The sequence below is a fragment of the Rattus rattus genome, chromosome 8, assembly GCF_011064425.1.
Source record: "Rattus rattus isolate New Zealand chromosome 8, Rrattus_CSIRO_v1, whole genome shotgun sequence".
In the NCBI taxonomy this organism is placed as follows: Eukaryota; Metazoa; Chordata; class Mammalia; order Rodentia; family Muridae; genus Rattus; species Rattus rattus.
This window is the reverse complement of record NC_046161.1, coordinates 41,512,235-41,519,463: the sequence shown is the minus strand read 5'-3', so window position 1 is coordinate 41,519,463 and position 7,229 is coordinate 41,512,235.

Genomic DNA, 7,229 nt, shown 5'->3' with positions numbered 1-7,229 from the left:
CTCTGCCTCTCACAGACACCATCAACTGTTAATAGCTCACCAGTAGAGCTGGTGAATTATGTGTCTCTCCCGTCTTCATGCTAGAATGTTGGCCAGCTTGATGTCCTGCAGAGTCGTGCGTAGCAGAGAACAGCTGCTTCAAGTTCCTGAATGCATCAGTCCTATCATGCCCAGAAGACAGTTTTGCTTTCCTTCTCCCTGAGCTCTGGTGCCAAGGACCAGCCTTGGCTTAGTTGGGTGTTCTGAGGAAGGAGTGCTTATCTGGCTTTCACCATCCTTTACCCTGCTCTTCAGAAACATTTGCTGATTCTTTGGGTGAGAAGGTGTTATAAGTGTGTCTCATTTGTGTCTGAGCAACCAATCCGCTGACTCTTGTTCTCTGCACGTTGACCAGTTGTACTTTTCCACCTTTGTTACCGTTTATTGCATAAAGACATTTCTCTAGGATGGGGGAAGATACGGGGAATCTACAGGGGTGACCTAGCTGAGATTCCTACCAGAGGCAAGGGTATAGAGACTGGAGTAGCTACCTTCTGTAGTCAGGTGAGACTTCCAGAGGAGGGAGGAAGATATCAAGCAACCCACAAAACCTTCAACCTAACGTTTATCTTGCCTACAAGATATGCAGGGATAAAGATGGGGTAGAGACTGAGGGAACAGTCAACCAATGACTGCCCCAATTTGAGACCCATCCCATGGGAGAGAGCCAATCCCTAAAACTATTAATGATGCTCTGCTATGCTTGCAAACAGGAATCTAGTATAACTGTCTCCTGAGAGTCTTCATCCAGCAGCGGACGGAGGTACATGCAGAGACCCACAGCCAAGCATCAGGCAGTGCTCTGGGAGTCTTGTGCAAGAGTTGGGGGGGATACAATTAGGCAAGCTGGAGTGGTCAAGGACACTACAAGAAGATCTACAGAGTCAACTAACCTGGGACTATAGGAGCTCACAGAGACTGGGCCACTAACCAGGGAGCATGCAGGAAGGATCTAGGCCTCCTACACATTTGTAGCAAGTGTGCAGCTTGGTCTTCACATGGGTCCTCTAACAAGTAGAGCAGGGCCTGTTCTGGTCTCTGTTCCCTGCTATTGGATCCTTCCCCTTACCTGGACGTCTGGTTGGGTCTCAGTGGGAGAGGATGTGCCTAGTCCTGCTGGGACTAGATGTCCTAGGGTGATATAGTACTCAAGGGGGAGCTCCCCATTCTCTAAGGAGAAGGGGAGGAGACCATGAGGGAGGAATTTGTAAGGGTGGAACTGGAAGAAGAGGAGGGAGGGTAACTGTGATCGGGATGTAAAATGAATAAAAAATAATTGACGGGGGAAAAAGCAACTTCTCTAACTAAGTCTGAAAAGTGCACTAGTTTATGGGTTTTGGTCAGATTTATAGCACCAGACATTTGTTTCCTCCTGTAGAGTGTGCCTTTGATTCAATCAAATATCTGTAATATTCGTGTGCTAGTATACCCATGGGCAACTATTGGCACATGGGTCATCAGCACTGTAGCCCCCAGGGTTCACGGGTGGGTTTGACTTGATGACTTTCCCCCACGGAATCCACACAGTATATCTCCAAATGGTCTGAAAGCAAGCCAGCAGGGAGGAGCTTTCTGGTTACTACCAACTTGATTTCTCCATTTGGTCATATGACCGAAGTATTTGTTCATAGTATTTGCTCTCTTCATAGTACACTAGCCCCTTTTCCTATCAGCAGATATCCTTATTCCCTTTGGGTTCCTTTTGGTAAGTCTGCTTTATTTAATATTAACCCAACTCTAGCTTCCTTATACTAATATTTGGCATTCAGTTCTAGTCTCTCTATACAAATTACCATTCTTTTAGATATCATATACTCATAACTTGTAACTCATTTTTATATTATCTAGATTTTATTTGAATTGTATAAATTATTTTTCTTAAATGTATTTATTTAACAGAGAGATTTAAAATCTAACATTTTGTTTTCAATTTATCTTTTCTGATCATCTAATTTCCTCCTTTTTGAGATAAAGCCTCATGTAGCCCAAGCTAGCCTGTAACTTGTTAGGTAGATGAGAATGACATTGAATTTCTGGTCTTCATGGCTCCTCTTCTCACACGCTGAGATTAGAGACTCAACGGTACCCATTTTATGTGTTGCTGGAGAGTAAGCTCAGGGCTTGATGCATGCTGGGTAAGCACTCTGCCAACTGAATTATATTCCCAGACCTTCTTTCTACTACTTTTGTATGTTAAAAAGTTGGGTTTTTTTTTAAGTTAAATACTTTATGTGGTTTCATTAACTTTGTTTCTTGGCTTTGTTTCCTATGGTTATTCTGTGATTTATAATATGCATTTTTAACCTAGCACATTCTGCCTTCAAAAATATTACACTGGTTTACATGGAAGAATCTTATACTCTCCTTGCTTTTGTCCGATGTTTTAAGCTTTGTGGTACATGTGTGTGCATGCAGGCATGCATGTGTGTGTGTGTGTGTGTGTGTGTGTGTGTGTGTGTGGTATGTGAGAAGGACCTCAAGCGTCCTCCTCTATCACTCTGCCTACTCTTTTGAGGCAGACCATCACTCTGAACCCAGAGCTCTTTTGTTTGGCATCTGTAGAAGAGTTGGAAGGAAGTTGCAGCGCTTCCTGTCCCTGCTCTCCTTGGTCCTAGATTTGCAGGCATGAGTGGGCCACCTGGCTTATTCACTGGGTGTGAGGACTGAACGTTGGTCCGCTGCTGGTCCTGCCATGTGCTGGTCCTGCCGGGCTTCCCAGCACTGTCTCCAGCCCTGTCTTTTTCTTTTTTTTTTCTTTAGAAAAATCACTCGTGTAAATAATCTTTTAAATGAAAAAAGTGTTTCATATTTACATCTGTGTTTGATATTTTCAACACTCTCCACTCCTTTGTGTATATTTAACTTTCATCTGCTGTCGTTTCTCTTCTTGGCATTTTCTTTTGACTCATTTTTCTTCTGCTCTACACGAGCCACGTGCTCCTGCCTGCTAATAAGACTATTAATTTTTAACTAGGTACCAGAAATATTGTTGCATAGCGGATTTGGTTACATTCCTTAGAAAAAGGATCTCTTTTATTTCGACAGGATATGTGACTCAGGGCTGTTCTTGACCACTTCAAGTCTCATGTTCTTGGGTGAGTTTAGCACGATCTCTATCAAAGGTTGTCCGTTTAATGGCTCTGCTAACCTCTCTACATAATTTCCAACCCCCCACTCCCTGTTAGTGAGGACTGAAGTGATTTCCTTCTCTGGAAGAGTTCCTTGACCTTTTCTTGATCTACAATGGCTGATAATTGTTTTGTCTTTTGAAATCTTGTCCTATACTTTTTGTGTGTTGTTTTTAGCCAAGACTCCAGAGAGCTCCTATGCCATTTTCTAGGACTCTTTCTCTACTAACTCCTCTCTCCATTGCTATGCCTCATGCGTTCTTGCCACTTCAGTCTCCATGGACCCGGACACCTGCCTCTCAAGTTGAGTCTTGGAGACTGCTTGGTTTCCTCTCCCCACAGGCCAGGAATGGCTTCCGTGATGACGTTACGCTAACTGTACTGCTCACTGCTCTCCTCTGCTCAGGGATCAGTACTGGAAATGTAGCTTCAGACAAGCTTTTCCCATTCCGAGTACCAAGAGCTCCTTCTGGCCTCTGCTTCTGCAGTGCCAGAGTGGGAATTACTGCTTTAGATGGCCACCTTCCACTTTCCTGGGTGTATTTCCCAATTACTCGGAGCCTGCTTTTCTCTGGCATTCCTTGTAGGTATTCATTTTTTTAATTGAATAGGTATAGAAAAGCATCTAACTTTTTGTTTGCATTTCCTGGTTACTAGTTTTATTAGAACAAGTTTTTCCATGGTTTTAAATGTAATCCCCCAAACTCAGACTCTTTAGTAACACGGTCTTGATCTTCCTTTCACCTAGTCCTTTCCAGGATGTATTTAAAGTACATGGCAGCATCCCATGCGGTGCGTGTAACTATGTTGGCTGCTAGTGGGACCTCACTGGTGCTCTGTTTTTCCTAAGACTTTTTCCCGTGTTCCCTTTGACTGGTTGCATTTCTCTTTAACTTCCTTCCTGTGCTGAGTGGCTTTATGTCAACTTGACACAAACTACAGCTATTTTGGAACAGGGAACCTCAATTGAGAAAAATGACCCCACTACATTGGCTTGTGGGCAAGCCTATGATGCATTTTCTTGATTAATGGTTGGTGGAGGTGGTTAGGCGGGTCACCCTGGGCTGGTGGTCCTATGATATAAGAAAGAAAGAGGAAAGAATGTGGATACTTCTTCAGTAGTGGCCCTCCATGGCCTTCTGCTTCCTTCAGCTCCTGCCTCCAGGCTCCTGCTCTGATTGAGTTCCTGTCCCAGCTTCCTTTGATGATGTGGCTGACTGAAACATGGAAGTGTTAGTGAAAATAAACCTCGTCCTCCCCATCTTGCTTCTGGTCATGGGGTTTTGTCACAGCAACGAAATCCCTACCTAAGACGTTTTCTCTAAGCATCGTGTTCCTAGCTTTTTAGGTGTGTGTGTGGTTGGCTTTACATTTTCAATGTAATGGTAGACTTGACTAATCTAAAACAAGTCACCTTTTCTACCCTCAATGAGCCAGGAATGTTTGCACCTTTTTTCACTCTGGATGCTTAAGCCAGAATGGTTCGAGTCCATCCCTCCGTCCACTGCCTGATTGCTCGCCTTGTTTTTGTAAACCCCAAGTGATATTCTTTCCTGCTTACTGCCATAAATATATATGCCAGCTGCTGTTTGTGCTCTGTTCACCATCGGGCTTCCTGTCTCCTTCCAGATTCTCTTCCTTCCTTCCTTTCTTTCTTTCTTTCTTTCTTTCTTTCTTTCTTTCTTTCTTTCTTTCTTTCTTTCTTCCTTCCTTCCTTCCTTCCTTCCTTCCTTCCTTTCTTTCTTTCTTTCTTTCTTTCTTTCTTTCTTCTTTCCAGGGTATCTTATGTATCTTTCAGTCTTCATCCTTCTGAACACCTCTACATTTCTCCTTTACATTATGATCATAGCTTACACTTGTCAATTATTTTGAATTGCAAAAACTAGTTATGGGCTGGCCATTCTTTTCCTATGCATTTTAAAGACATAATCCGTTATGCTGTGGCCTCAGCACCGCTCTGGAGGTTTGCAGCCCAAACAATCGTCCTTTATTTGCCTTTTAGGTTTTTCTCTGACTTCAGTAGTTAGCATTTTCACACGATGTGCCTAGTTAGTAGTCATTTTTATTTACTGTGCCAAACCACTGTGGTTTTTAAAAATATGTCAAGTCGAATTTATCCTCAATGCTGAAGAAATTTGCCCCTTATGCAGTATCTCTGTTCTTTCCATCCCAAACTCCTGAGCACATACTGACGTTTATCCTAAGCTATGGAGCATTTACTGATGCTTTATTACTTTACCCTCTGGTTTTCATCTTCTCATATTTCTGTCTTTTGTCACTCCTTGTATTCTACTTTGAGTTAAGCTTTAGTCCTTTGTGAAAGTCTTTTGAAACTTCTAGTTCATTTATTTTCTGTTCTCTAGTTCCGACATGTTCCCACAGAATTTTCCTTTCAAAGTCTGCGTTTTAAATTTCTATCCGGCTCTCTCTAAACACTACATATTCTTGGGGACGTCAAAGGAAGTACATGGTAGTATATATGATCTCATTTCATGGTACACATGTATGAAATGAAGGGGAAAGTTTTAAGTCTTGCATATTCTGAGCTATTATGCTGTCTTCACATCACAGAATTTATGTTATGCTTTAAAGATCTCAATTCTTTTTGTACAATCATTATCATTCTCTTTTGGGGTGTCCGCGTCCTGGTGCCTAATCTTCCTGTTAATTGCTTCTGCAAGTTCTCACTTGTGGTAGAACTTTTACCCCTTTATTTTGGTATTGTTTACTGTGAGCCCATCCCAACAAAGCCATTTCTCTGTGTAAAAGTCAATGGCATATCATACCATGGAAGCATCCCTCCAAAGAAAAGTAACAGCTGCATCTATCAGCAATCCCCAGGGTAACAGAAAGCAGAAAAATAGTTTTATATTTATATACATTTACTGGCTTAAAATGTCCGGCCAACAGAGTTATTATAAATTTGAGCTTCAAACCATGTCCCAGAGTTTCTATTTCCCGAAGAATATTTTTCCTTTATCACCTAGAGCATAGGCAGAGACAAACAACACTCCTCATGGTTGCCTTGTGTTAAAAAGTTTCTCTTGTCTTCCATTTTCCTTCTCCAATGAGTGTGTGCATCTGCTGGTTTTGTCTTCACATAGATCCTAGCTCCAAACCCTGCCCTGTATGAATGTGAAGTTGCCAAGCCAACATCTCCTCAACTGCTCCCTGTCTAGGGCACTCATAGCATTCAATTATTCCGCCCTGGGTTCTAGTTTTCTCTTTCGTTTACCCAATCTTTTCTTGAAAAATAAACAAGAAATAAAGGAACAATATGGGTTTAGTTTGACAGGATAAGTATTTCTAGACTATCCTGGCAGCAAGAGTCTCACGTTCCACAATTCATAGATCTCAAGTCTGCTTTATTAATGGTTGTGTCTCCACCATGTAAGTAGACAAGAGCAAAGAGTGCCTCTTTACTTAAACTGGGTCATTTCTATCTTTGTGTGTATGAAACCTTGGTGGCAGTTCTTTTCATTGACTTGGATTTAAAGTTTTCAGCCAAGCTGTTTTGGTCGTGCAGATTAAAAACAAACTTTTAAATAAAAATATGTATACATGGATAGAGGTGATTATTCCAAGGATGTGGGACATCTTAAAGACAAAGGCAGGGAAGGGACAATTGAGTACCTACATGGACTAAATTGTTGACAAGTGTCCAACACGCTTCGAGCTCAGTGATTCTGGTCTTCTCTATCTCTGTTTATTTGACACAGTTCTCCTTCAGATTGGCTTTTCCTACTCACCAGGCACAAGATGTTGGCTTAAGATGGCTGCCACGCTGGCCACCTGCTCAATGTTACCTCATCCCAGGGACCAGCTTAGCTGAAAACCATTTCTTGCTTTCATTTCTTAACTCCTGCAGGAAATAATCTGATTGGCTCTCTGGATCACATGTCTACATTGGTTCTCTCCTCTATGAGCAAGGAGAGCAGGGTCATATGATATGAATATAGTTCCTAGGTCATATTCATATCAGGCAGTTGTCACAGACCAAGGAAACTGATGGTTGGAAAGGTGCCTGTCAACATACTTACTACTTCCCTGAGCAGGAGTGTT